The sequence below is a fragment of the Hippopotamus amphibius genome, chromosome 5 (assembly GCF_030028045.1).
Source record: "Hippopotamus amphibius kiboko isolate mHipAmp2 chromosome 5, mHipAmp2.hap2, whole genome shotgun sequence".
In the NCBI taxonomy this organism is placed as follows: Eukaryota; Metazoa; Chordata; class Mammalia; order Artiodactyla; family Hippopotamidae; genus Hippopotamus; species Hippopotamus amphibius.
The window spans coordinates 23,039,224-23,053,480 of record NC_080190.1 but is presented as its reverse complement, the minus strand read 5'-3'; the positions used below and the strand labels follow the sequence as shown (position 1 = coordinate 23,053,480).

Sequence of the window (14,257 nt, the reverse complement as noted above, 5' to 3'; positions counted from 1 at the left end):
CTTATTTCCATTTCTCAAGGAGAACAACCCTGAAGCTCCTGGAAACTGGCTACAAATCAGGGTTACAATAGAAGATTCATTAAGTAAATTATAGTGTATTCATTCAATGGAATATTATGATGCAACAATTATGAAGATACTTCTAAATAACGGATAATGACATGGGAAAAGACAATACGATGTTCAATACGAGAACAAAATGCAGAGCCACATAAGCACGTTACATAATTTCAACAATTACACAAAAATATACAATCAAATATGTGAAAACATGACCAAGGTATAGGGTATAAAAATATTTTATTTTTTTACAAACAGGTTACAAATAACTTTCATTTTATTCTTTAGATTTTTTTCTAGGTCTGTTATTAAATTTAATGCATCTTTATTATTTTTCAGAATAAAAAAATAATCCAATGTAATAGAGGGGAAAATTACTTTCAAGTTAAAATAATTTAAAGCATGTTAAGAAACATGCCTTTCCAATTATGGCTCTAGGATTTGAATAGATTCACTATGTGTAGGGGATACCTATCATTAGTAATAATCAGACTTGCTTCTAGGGATCACCAGGAAAAGTTTTATAACCGATGCCACAAGGACCCTTGAGAATGTTCAGGAACACCTGGCACCATGTTCTGTCCCATGCAGTCAATCCAGATCAGAACCCCAAGGGAAGAGCAAGCAAAGGAGCTGAAAAGATGACTTGATACCCAGTTGAAATAATTGACTGTATTTTTTTTTTACAGAAGTCTTTAATACACAGAAGACTTTGCGATTAAATGCTGGATCCAGAGATGAAACAGAAACCAGCAGGCAAAAGTTACTGGAGAGTTCAGATTTCAGCCTGACACAATGAAGAACTTTCTAACTACCTGAGCTCCTGAGGAGGTGAGCTCCTCCTGTCTGAGCTCAGTTAGAGTTCAGTCTGAAGCTGGGGGAATATTTGCTCAGGATGCTGGTAAGGGATGGTCACCTGCAGCAGACAAAAGCTGTGTTAAATAACATGCAAGCTTCCTACCCAGGTATGGGGCCCTAAGGTTTCAGATTTACAAAGCTGAGATTTTATTTGACCAGACAAGGAGGACAGACATGACTACTCCCATCATACAGGTGAGAAAGTTGAGGCTCAGAGAGATTTACTGAATGCCGAAGTCAGACAGCTAGGGCATAGCAGAACCACTAACTTCAAACCCCTGCTATGAGCACCAGTACATGCACTCAAACACCAGGGTATGTGTATAAAGCCAAGGTACCAACAACTCTAACAAGGATTCGGGAGGCAGACCCTTGAGTGGTAAAAAGGATGGAGAAATGGCAACCTCTTCCTCAACCTTTGGCCTTTGTGACTGGATTATGGTTTGCACCTTCTTGTTTCAACCAACACCATAGTTTGCCAGCAAAAAGAGAGTCACAGACGAAGCTATAGTCCAATCCAAAGCTTTGTTCTCTGAGAGGCTCTCTGAATTTCCTGAGGGGCTCAGGAGACGTGCTCCACGCAGCAGCCGTACTTGTCGTGACTGGGTCTGAGGCTGGGGCAGGAGCTGCTGAGACAGGAAGGGAAAGGCCGTGAACGTCCATCAGGATGAAGACATGCTTGGTTCCTGAGTGAGAACACGAGCCACAAAGGAAGCAGGAACCTTCTGCCTCTGGTTCCAGGAAAACTGCTGTGCTCACAGCTGTGCGGCTCCTGAGGAAATACGTGAAGCATTCCTGCCAGAGAAAACCCAGCGGCACAGAAGAGATTGGGCGGGATGGGTGGTCTTTCTCATCCTTGGTTTCTGGCCATTTAGCCCCCTACTGTAGTTTTTGTTACTGTTGTTGTTGCTGCTCTGGCACAAAGAGACATCACATCACGGCGAGAAAAAAAGAGAGAAAGAGAGACAGAGAGAGAGAGAGAAAGAGAAGGAGAAAATTGCAGTAAAATAAAACTGGGAGCATTAGACAGGTTTTCTTGGTTTTTTTGTTTTGTTTTTATTTTTCTTTCTCCTTTTTTTTTTTTTCCCCAGAAAACTGTCATGGAATTAACACTGTATTAACAGTGTACTCAGCATTCCAATTTCTGTGATTGGCGATTTCACTCAAGTGAGTTTTAGGAAGAAGTAAAAATCATTCCAGTTAACGTTTATTGAGCACACATCATACAACAGGCACTCTGCTAGAGCATTTCCATGTGCTGAATCATGTTAACGTCTTGAAGGTCTTCTGAAGTGGCTGCTATCACTGGACTTACTTTACAGATAAGGAAATCACACAGAAATTGCAGTAACCTGCCCAAGGTATTATTCTGATAGCCTAGGTGAGGAAATTGAATGCTCAAGGAAGGTTATGTGACTTGCCCCCATATTTCACAACAAATGAAGGACAAATCAGAACTAAAACTCCAATCTTCTAGATCAGGTCTGGTGATCCCCCCCGCCCCCTACCAGCCCCGCCTAAAAAGAATATCCTGGACCAGTGCTCACAAGTCATAACCATTAGCATCTCATGAAGCTTCTTGGCTCACAGAAACTTCTTGAACAAACTCTGTTAGAGAAGACTGGCATATATAACTGAACCAAAAGTTCACTGGACATCTACAGTGGGTCAGGCCTTCATTCCGTCAGATGCTCTCATAGCTTATGGGAAGCTGACTTGGGAAATGGTATTTTTACCTTCTTATTTATGGAATGTAAGTGCCATATTTGAGGTCACAGAGCCATTTCACAGCAGAGAAGGGATATGAGGCAAGTTTTCTGACCCTTAGCCCAGGCTTTCCCACATCACATCTCAGATTACCTCCCAAAATGGAAGAGAGATCTTGAAACAACACAATAACTAAAACCATTTAAATTTGAATCTTAGCCGCTTTGACCTTAATAGAATGCTGTTAAAATTCTCTCTAAATGTCCTAGCCTTTAATAATTAATTAAATTGAGCTCATAAACAGGATGATCCTGACTCTGCTATAATGAGGTGTTTTACTCTCCCCATATAATTTTACTGATGTCTGCAATCACTTTCCACGAAACTGATTGCCCTTCTCAAGGAAGCGAGTTGACATCTCTAAGGTTTGGTCTCCATGTTACCTTCTCAAAGACCATGAGGAACCCAAAATCCAGAGATCAGGTAGAATTGGTACAGGCAAGGCTTTTCAAAAAGACTCTTTGGAGATAGAAATAGAGATAAATCTACACCTATACAGAGAATGAATATGTATCACACAAGCAGCCACTATAGTAGAAATGAACTCAGCCAGCCCTTATGAATTAGCAACAGAGATGCTTTCAGTGAAGCTCTGAACTCAGCAACATGAAGAAGTCTGTAACATCAAGAGAGTGTAAAACAGCAGTGTTTTCAGAACTGAACTTGAGCTGGAAGCCAGCTACATATGCCAGATTGGCAAGGGGTTCACCAGACAGAGACCCTGGGGATACAAAGTTGCCAGCTCTTGGAACAACCTCACCATACACTCTGAAATAGAAAATAATACCTCCTCAGATAATGCATTAGTGAAAGAAAGTCCCTGCCATTACCTAAACAGCCCTAATACTTCCAGTTGACTATTGCTATTAACAGAAACCCACCAAATTCAATCAAAAGTTTGCTTTCTACAGAGGCAGGCTGGTTTCTTAATTATGTTTTTCCATCAGCCACATTCATAACTTGAGGGGTTGGAGCATTAAAGGTCACTGCTCTGAGGCAATGGTCAAATCACGAACAGTCACACAATCTCTATACTCTTTATATACCATTTCTTACATCCTCTCAGTCTCCCTCATTAAGACCCCATTCCAATCTTAGGTTCTCTCCTGAGATGCTTTAAATGAAGGATAACTATGAGGAAGTAAGACATGAGAGAAGAAAATCAGCAATGAAGGGGCAGGCTTCATTTATCATTCATTTACTAATTCATTACAAATTAAATAAACAAACCTCTCACTCCACAATATTCCTAGGACACTTGTTGGTAGAGAGGACTGACTGATAGTTTTTTTGTGGGGGGTGCAGAGGACTTTGAATGGCTCCCTATTTTATATTTTTATGTTCACCAAAAAGATACATATGGGAATAAATCTCAAATTATATAGCTCAAAAAATTCACAAAAAATACAATTTGGATGAAATTAGAAAACATAATGCTGAACAAAAAAGCCAGACATGAAAAAGGACACAGAATTGAGTTCCATTTATATAAACTTTATATGAAGTATAAAAGCAATTAAAACCATCCTATGCTGTTTGAAGTCATATCAGAGGTTATCCTAGGGGAGAAAACTATGAAGGGTATTAGTGGGGCCTCTGGGGCACTGCAGTGACACGAGTGCTGGCTACACTCACGTATGTGTCTATTTGTGAAAATCCTACAAGCAGTGCAGTGATGATTTGGCACTTTTTAATGTATAGCCACCTTTAAAAAATTAAAATATCCATAGTAGGAAGAAGAGGTGGGCAGGAGTCTTTGGAGAAAAAGAAAATGAGTTAACTTTTTTCTCTGGGAGCACCTCTAAGAAAGCTGTTAAGATTAAAATCATGAGCTATGCATTGATCTAATTTAGGCACACAATCCCTCACATTTACATGTATAAGCCAAGTTGACTGTGGACGTGGTGATTCATTCTCCCTACCACATATCATCACACTATCTAGGGAAACAATATTGCGCTAATAGAAAATGACAATTGACTTGTCATAATCACCCCAAACAGCCACACTGATTCAGGCCACATGCCGAAGAAAATGACAGAATCACCCCTTTCCATCTTGTGCAGAAGCAGCAACACAACAAATATCAAGGAGAATCTGTCACAGCCATGCTAGTGAAATTGTACTGTGAAGAGATGAGAGAGCAAATGTTTAAGATTCAAGGCGAGTCTTTATCTGTTTGGGAGCTCAGACATTTTGGTCTAGTCAGAGAAATGATGCTTAAAAGGAAGAAGAAAATCAAACATGATATTTAGAGATTTTTACTCTGAGTCCCAAATGGCATATGAAGATGGAGGAGACTATAAAGGAAGAACAATCACATATTGTTATATGTACTAAGAACTACTAAGGTGGATCTAATCTCATAAAAAGAGGGGAAAATGGGTATAGACAGCCTCTCCTCCTCCCAATCATCCCAGGCTTGGCAAATTCCTAATCCTGTATAAATAAAGGCCAGCTCACACATCAATTTCCTATAAAATCATTCCCTTCCCCTCTCAGGAGGATTAGTTGGCTCCCCATCGATTTTTGTCATCACAGTACTTTTTACAATTCTTATTATACTTATTATGCACTATCACTCTAAATCGCAATTTTTCTGTTTGTGTATCTGTCTATTCCCACCAGTATATGCAACTTCAAGGGCAAAGGCTACATCTTATCATGTAGCACAATCATTTAAAATGTTTCAATAGCTTTATAACAAAAGGAAAACATACAAATGGCCAAAAATTTTAAAACAACATAGACAAATATGAAAGGAATGGTTAAATATTTCTACCTCATAATCTAGACCAGTGGTCAGCAAACTTTTCTTGTAAAGGGCCAGATAGAAAATATTTTAGGTGCTGCAGCATATATGGTCTCTGTTGCGACTACTCAACTCTGCTGTTGCGTCATGTATTACAAAAACAGATGATATGTAAAAATGAATGAACAGGGTTGTGTTCCAATAAAACTCTATTTGTTTGTTTATTATATGAAATTAACATGTACTATAAACAATGGGACTCAAGATGGTGTGTTGTTCCCTAAGAAAAATAATATAAATAATGTTAACAATATAGGAAATTCATAAATAGTCCTACATATATATGGTCAATTGTTTACCAAGAATGTTACAAAGAACATTCAAAGGGTAAAGGATAGTCACTTAAATGCAGGGACCTGTGGATGATACCTGAAGATAGTTTTGTTATCAGTAAGACAGCCCAGTTCAAAATCCCTCCACCCATTGGGTAAAATAGAGGGAAGGTCAGTTGGAGATTAGAGACAGCATTTCCAAGCCAGGGTGACAAATGCTCTTTTCATAATTCTAATGGAGAGTGGTGGGGAGTGAAGAACCGAAGACCTTTTACTTTCCAAACAGACAAGCCTTGGATCAGATGGACCATAAGTTTGGGTTCCCACAACCTTCATCATTCTAGTTATGCAAAGTAACAAGAACTCTCAAACCTTCGGCTCTGGGAAAAATCCCAACGGAATTTAGGCTAACCCAATATTATTCGCCAATTACCTGATAACATGTCTCAGTAGCACTATCTTAAGGTGAGTGTCCATGGTGTCCACGCTGCCTCTCTAGGCTCAGCAGCCATCAGGGAGAAAGCAAATGGCAGCTTCCACACATCTTCCTGGATAACAAGCTGGAAACGACACACATTAGTGATGTTATGTGAGTCATTCGCAGGGATAACTGGAGGTCACGAAAGGAATAAAACAGGCCAGTGACCTGAGAACAGGGTGGCTTGGAAAGGGGCACACTTAAGATTTTTCTTCTCATGGCAAGCATCACTCTGAATTAGCATAAAGTTTCTAAGAAACCCCAAAATAAACCCATATACAGGGGCAGTATGATCCAGTAGAAAGAATTTTGTTGTGAAAGTCAGAACATAACTCATATCCCAAATGTGTCACTCTTCAGGTAATTTAGGACAGGTTTCTTAACTCCTCTGAGCCTCGGTTTTCACAGTGCTAGAATAGAGATAATACCTACTTCACAAGGTTGTTGTGAGGTTTCAATTAAATAACATAGTGATATTCTGCAATGTGCTTACAGAGAATTCCTCAAAAGATGCAGTGATTTGTATTCTTGTTAAAAGCCAGCTTCTGGTATCATGTAGATAGCATATCTGGGTGGAGTGGAGTTGCTCTAGTTGTTCTGCAGGCCCCTTCTGCCTTGTCCCCAAACCTCAGCCTCGATTAGATACAAGAGGTATTGATGACTCATTTACAAGGTGGACACTTAAAATAACTTTGTGTCAAAGGGCAATGGCACCTTGCTTTTTAAAGGCTAATGATGACCCACAAATCAACCTGGACCAAACAACTTGCTCTAAAGCCCAGCACATGTAATTTGTATAGGTTCTCCTGTGCCCAATCTCCATGCTTCTCCCCAGCCACTGAGGTCCCTGATGGACTGCAGTGCAGGCTTCAGCCAAAACATAAGTTCTGTCCCTAACTCATGGCAGAAAAAGCCTGAGCAAGTTCAGGAATCAGTTTTAGCCCCTCTTCCTCCAACAACTGCAGTGTAAATCACACAGGTAATCCAGCAGTTCTGGTTTCATCTCGCACAAAAGGTAGGTAATAATGATACTGTCCTTTTAATCTCTCAGGACTATGATGAAAATAAAACTGAAGTAATGTGACAAAATTCTTCAAAAGTGAGTCATTTTGAACAGTGCAAAGGTACATTACTCATCTAAAGTAGTACAAAAACATTCAGCAGATTTCAGAAGAGAGACGTGAGACCTTTAATGTACATGTAAAAGTTCACGTCAGAGCATTCAGGTCCTTTTATCACTTCCTACATTTTAGAATAAGCTCTGTTCTTTCAGTGTAAGCCTTGCACAGTAGGATTTCACCTTTGTTTCTCACCAAGCTTTTAACTATTTCATCCATCTGATCTGAGTAAAGCCCGCCCTTTGCAGAAGCCATTACATTCTGAGGAGTCTGGTTCCTCCTCACATGGGCCACCCTTCTTTCAGGGCATCACCTTTGGCCACTGCAGGAATGCTGTTTTGCCAGTTTCCCCTCTGGAGACAAAGGTGCAATCTGCATACTCTCTAGAGGTATAGGACAATAACTAAGATACACATAAAGGCACCTCACAGAATTTACATACAAATTTAAAGACATAAAGCAAAGTGGCAGTCTGGGCAGCCTGGCTGGGGATGAGGATGTCTCTGATAGAGTTTACTAAATAAGTGACTTTTTTTTTTTTTGAAAACTGTTTGAGAATAAGTCATAATAAAAAAAGCAACAACATCCAAGATGTGATTTAAATGTGCAAATAAGGACAATCAAATCTTTAAGAGGTGGCACAGATTTTTTTCTTGGCATAGATTTTCAATTTCTTGCTGGGCATGCAATATATCCATAATCATTCAAATTTGACGTCACTGGTTAAGAACTTTTAATCTCTTTCCTCTCCACATTTGCTCTTGCAGTTCTTTTGCCTACCAGGTACTTATGGTCATCTCAAAACTCCCCTTTTAAAGTTCTCACTACTATTCATGGTCCAATGCAAGCATTGTCCTTGCACAAGCCTTCATAATCATCCCAGCCAGAAGGTTTCCATCTCACCTTTACTTCTCTAGCATTTTTGCCATCAGATGACAAGGATCTTCCACTGCCTCATACAAATATCCATAACTTTTTGTACCACTTCACACACACCTCTTGATCAGTGCCTGGAACATGTTAGTTGCTCAGCAAATATCTGCAGAATTAAAAGTTGATAATACAATTTATATAAGGTTGTTAGCTTGTCCCTGGTGTTGCGGGAAAACCGGTTCCGTGAGAAACCAAGCAGAGCACTCAGAGAGTTGGAGAATTCAGGTTTATCTACGTTGATGGACCCAGAGGAGCAAACGCTCGGAAATTCTGGGCCCCGTTACAAAGTTGATTTTCCTTTTTATAGATCATACTAGGCTATACAGCCACAGTTGGCATCTATTGATTGGACTGCACAATTCCTATTCTCTTCAGATTGGCTACAGTGGCTACAGATTGTGGCAAATTAATTATAATGAGTAATAGTTTCTTTTAATCAATGCAAGTTGGGTACAAAACATTTAAGCAGAACAAGCACACAAAAAATCATCAGACTATTTTGATCATTTTCCCAGTTCCCAGTTCCAACTGATTACAATTCACTCTGTAAGAATCGTTTCCACACCCTCTATACATTCATTAATGATTAACTAAACCTGCTCAACAAGCTTTAGACTACAGATTTTAAAATGTCCCTCTTACAGATTTCAAAATGTCCCTCATCACTGGCACACAGTTTGTACTCCCTGAATGTTAGCAATTATCAACCTCATAAATAAAGAAGACACTCCACGTATTTTGTGCCCAGTTATATTCTGTTCATAACTCTAAAAATGTGAATCGTTCCCACAGTCAATATTTAATTATCTTTCCTAGACAGTACTAGTAAATTGCAAAAAGGGGTTTAATTTCTATTCTTAAACTATGCATTTTGTAGCTAGAGACTCTATATTTGCCAACACAAAGATGATGTAAAATAAACTACTATACCTTTCGACTTCCTACTGCAAACACCAGTACCAGATTTAAATAGTGGTATTCAAATATCAGGAATTTCTATAAATATATATGTATATGAACAACAGGGACACACCTAATCATGTGAAATATAAGGTTTGCTCACATCAATGTGTCATCTTTATTTCCCCAGAACTTGACTTACAAGTACAAAGTGTTCAATACTCTCAAGTTGAAGATACTAAAAGATTGTGTCGGACCTGGGTGGAGCGTCAGAGAAACAACCAACTGTGTGTCACCAGAAAGCAGAAAGCAGACAGTCTCCCCACTTTAAAGACAGCTAGTAAGGAGACCTGAGATTCAAACCTAAACCCATCTGCCTCCACATCTTATGCTTTTTTTCCTCAACAGCATCTTCCCTTCCATGCCACACAGCATTTGCATTCTTGATCAGCACCAGAGCCCTGGTCCGAAAAGGAAAAGAATAAGTTTGCTAAAATTTTGCTAAAGAAAGCTAATTCTATTAAAATTTAATAGGTCAGGTGAAAAGATCTTACACAAATGATCACCAAACCCAGTTTTCACAGCCAATGTCAAAATAAAATCAGGTTTTCTTGTTAACTCAGAAATGTATTAAACAAGACCAGATCTCAAAATTTGCCTGTGACCCTGTGCTTAATATATCACCTAAGTGTTCGTTTTAAGACTCTCTAAAGATGAAGTGGGGGGAACAATGCAGTCACTATTGGAGCTAAGGAATGAAATGCGACAGGCACATGTTAAAAACATTCCTTTTTCACAAGGAAATAAGAGCTTCCCTAACCAGGATTTACCTCTTCTCAGTGGCCTCTCAAATCCACTCAAGATGAATAATTTTACAATCTTAAAAGGTTCTGATTTTTAAGTTCTACATTAAAATCTATAAAGCAAGAATAGATTTGGAGTCAGATCAAGGCAGGTTCCAAATTATGCTCTGTTCCCCACCCCCCATAACACCTTAGCCAAGGTGTTAAGTAACCTTAGCTACTTATCCTTCCTGAAACCATTTGCTGATTTGTGTAATGGGAGTGAGAATCTGACCCTCACAAGATTATTGTGAAAATTAAATAAATGATGACAATAAGACATTTTACCAAAAAAACCCCCCAAAACCCCCAAAACAAAAATGACCCAGCTTAATTACCAAGGTTGTGTGGCTACATCTCAGGTCTAAAAATATCTGAAGGAGAAGACATGCATGTCAAACAACCAGACAGTCATGCAGCATTTGATACATGCAGCATTAATACCATCATAATGATGAAAGTTAAACAGCATATTGCAGATTGTTTTTGAGAAACACAGGCAGTGAGAAAGAGACAGGGGGTGAGAAACCAAAATAGTTGAATGAGCATAAAAATGTGAGAAAGAGATATTAATGCTACTACCTACCTAATTAGAATTTCACAGAGATTAATGAGTTAATGCTGGTTAGCATTTTGGAACTCAGTGGAAGAAAAAATAACACATACACACAACCCACAAGGCAGTAGATATGACCATATAAAATTAGATTATGTATAAAATAAGTTGCACAGAAGCAACTTGTTCTTCCCCTGACAAATTATCTGCACTTAGTATCCTTGACCATGGGATTCCCTCATTTGGTCCAGATCTTGCAAATGTTTCCATTAAGAAAGGCGGTCCTGTATAAGGATGCAAGTATCAGTACCTGGATTTAAATAATGGCTCTCAAATTGGGGGAATTCCTTTGAACACACATACTCTCGCTCATAGAACAGGGAAAGGTCTCATCATGTGCACAGCAAAAATTACATCAACCAATGGCTGCCCCAAAAGCATCAGCAAGAGGCACTGGAAGGAGACAGGAAGGAGAGGGAAGGGAGGCAAGGAAGGCACTCAGAATTCTTGACAAATTACATGGGCAGCCTATAATTACCATAAACTAATATCTTTAACTTGGGTGTTATTATAATCATTAGTTTTTCTTACTCTTGGCTTTTAGCTAAAGATCAGACAGGTCCAAAGGATGTGTGGTGCCTGCATCCCACCTCTTTCCGCGGGAGGAAATCTAAGCGGCAAATTATGAATTTATGACTTTCTGTTCAGATTTAGGGTTGATGAACTGTTCCTTTTAATGATTTGAGAGAAAAAAAGTGTTAGCAATGGCAGTGACACACACCTGTATAAGACTTTACAACAACAATGCCCTTTTTATCTGTATCAAAATATGTGATTCCGTTAACTAATCCCGATTGGCACTGATCCCAATTTACAGATGAAGAAATTCAAACTCAAATCATTATATCAACTTGTCAAAAGTGCATGATAAATATATAGGACTAGTACTCAAATCGCCATTCTTACTTTTCAAATCACCTCCATCTAACAAGTTTCCTCTGATTCTCCATACTCCAATTTACAAAAATAATAACTTTAAACATTACTTTCTCCATCATGCTCAGACAGATACATTTGGCTAGATGACATTTATTAGCTCTGTTTATGAGGATGTGTACACACATACTAAAAAAGGTGTGTGTGTTGGGTGGGGGGGGTTGGCATTAAGAAGTAAAAGACTTCAGATAAGAGAAAAAGCTTACTAATCAGTAAAATTTGGGTGCTCAAACATTAACAGTCACCACTTCTATTATTTACTACAGTAAGTAGCCTTAATGGACTACTAAATGCCACCCATCCATGATTTGACCCACACTGTCTTTATTTAGCTTGTAAGTATAAACATATCAGCATGCATGCAACACACACACACACACACACACACACACACACACACACAGCCTGACAATACATTTGTCATCACTTAAATGAACAAGCATTTGGTTTGCCAAAGATGCATTTTTCTCTCTCTTATTCTATCCAAAATCTTTCAAGCCTAGGTAAGGGATACTTTGCAGCTTGGATAACAGCATATGTTTCTTTTTTAGAGTTCTCTGCTGTGTCTGAAACTTCCCTTTAAAGCCAGAAATTCTGAATTAACTAATTGAAGAAGTGCAAAAGTTTTAAAAATTCAGATTTAAATGGGATGAATAATTTTAGTGATAACAATATTAAAGATGTGATTATTAAAGAAGGGAGTGAGGGCAAAGATCTCCAGGAGCTTGATGGAGAGAATCTCTACTGCAATTATTTTAGTAAACTTGTGCATGAACAACATACAAACCGGAAACTGCATCCTCAATGCCAGATATCAGGGAGATAAATGCTTTTGGGACAGGGCTGTCAATACTGAGTGCTGGTATCATGACTTGCATCAATACTATCTATAGCTATGTACCAAAAGAATTCCTAATGAGTAGATATTTATTTTAAAATGTTCAAAACATTTATTTCAAAGGCTGACAAGATCAACTCAATGCTATGTCTCTGAGAAGGTTTCTGGAGATTCTATCATAAATGAAGGCATGGTAGAAGTAACTGGGCTGGATACTCTGTGCATATTCCAAAGAGTAAACGCTCAATTTCCTGACTGAATCCCCACTTATCTATACATGTGTTTACTTTTTGTCTATTGTTGGTCATAATGTCTCAACCCCTGATTCACAGTAGCCTAGAGAACTTTCACACACTTTTTAAATGGTCTCTAATCATTACCAGAAAAGCTGTTGTTTTACTATTTCTGCTAATAAGAGTTTCTCCACTCACTATTACTTTGACAGCTCTGACAGATTGAAGAGCTGCAGATTTATTACCCTAAATGTAAAACCTCTCCTGGCATGGTCCCAAATCACTAACTTTCACTCTTACTGATCTCTTTGTGTCCAGCAGATCACCACACAGCCCCTGTCCCTAAGTGTCAGCCTCCTGCCATCTATTAATCTCTTTCACCTCAGAAGGAAGGGTCATTGTGTGTGTGTGTGTGTGCGTGTGTGTGTGCTCTTCACTACAGGAGGTCGGGCAATAGGGGAGATCAGAGGGTTACCACTGGGGTGTGGATGTTTCTAGCACTGGGTGACGCTGGAAAACAATCAATAATTCACAAATTGCAAAGCCCCAGCTCTACACACACACACACACACACACACACACACACACACACACACACGTGCGCACTGGGGCCTTTGGAAGGTGATACAGGCTCTTTCTGTAACTTGCATCCCCTAAATGCTCAGAAATAAGGATGACACTAAAGGGCAATGATTGTCCATGGCAGTTCTCACCCACTTTATCCTATAAATATGTCATCTTAAACTTAGGAGAGATATCAGTAAGCTTGCAGCAAGAAAAGGGGAAATCATTCCAAGGAATATCAGACTGCCCTAAAAGTCAACCCCATGACCCCCCTCATTCCAAATACTTCCTAACATCCTGCCCTTTGCCGGGTCTTCAGCTCCACCGACCACTGTGACAGGAAGCAGCATTTACACGCGAACTTGGCGGTTCCTCTCAGGGTTGGCGCTTGGAGCAGAAGATGGAAGTCCCCGAGGGAGGGATGTTGGCACATTCTGAGGTGACACAGCCCCTCAGGAAGGTGGGCAGAGGCTCCATGTCGCACACTTGCCCCCTTAGAAGCCTCACACCTGCTTCTCCAGCCCCCTTTAACGCCCACCAGCCCTCACCCTTGGCCTCTTTGACCCGCCCCCTGGCCGCTTCGCTGCTCACCAGGCTGTGGCGGTCGGGACGCGGGGACAGCCCTCTTGTGCTGGAGTCCCTGCCGCCGCTTCCCGGCTCTCCGTCAGCCTCCGCTCCCGCATCCTGGAAGCCTGTGGCTTCTGCTCACTCTGGCTGCGGAGTCCACGCGCCCGCTGCCCAGAGTCCCCAAGGGCTGCTCCTCCCGCTCCGTCTGCTCCTGCTCACGTCGCACCGCTGGGGGTGGCAGGAGCGCGTCCTCGCAGCGACCGGTGAGGGGATCCCCGGGGCCGGGACGCCGGGACCACCGGAACCAGCGGGAGCCGCCGCCACGGGGGCCGGGTGCCTGGAGGACAGAGAGCCCCGCGCCGGCGAGGAGCGCGCTCAGCCCGCCTGGGGAGCCGCCGCCCCCGGCGCCAACTTTTCCCGTCGCGGGAGCGGAGAGGGGGGTCCCGGACTGGAGGCGGCGGCG

General features: G+C 40.6%; 1 long non-coding RNA gene across 1 annotated transcript; it reads right to left on the bottom strand.

Moving 5' to 3' along the window:
- Window positions 1-366: 366 nt before the first annotated feature.
- On the bottom strand, window positions 367-13,985 carry LOC130854157 (uncharacterized). Its single transcript, XR_009053983.1, has 3 exons — window positions 13,819-13,985; window positions 6,203-6,329; window positions 367-1,547 (listed from the first exon to the last, which is right to left on the bottom strand). It is a non-coding gene; the product is annotated as an uncharacterized LOC130854157 (long non-coding RNA).
- Window positions 13,986-14,257: the final 272 nt, after the last annotated feature.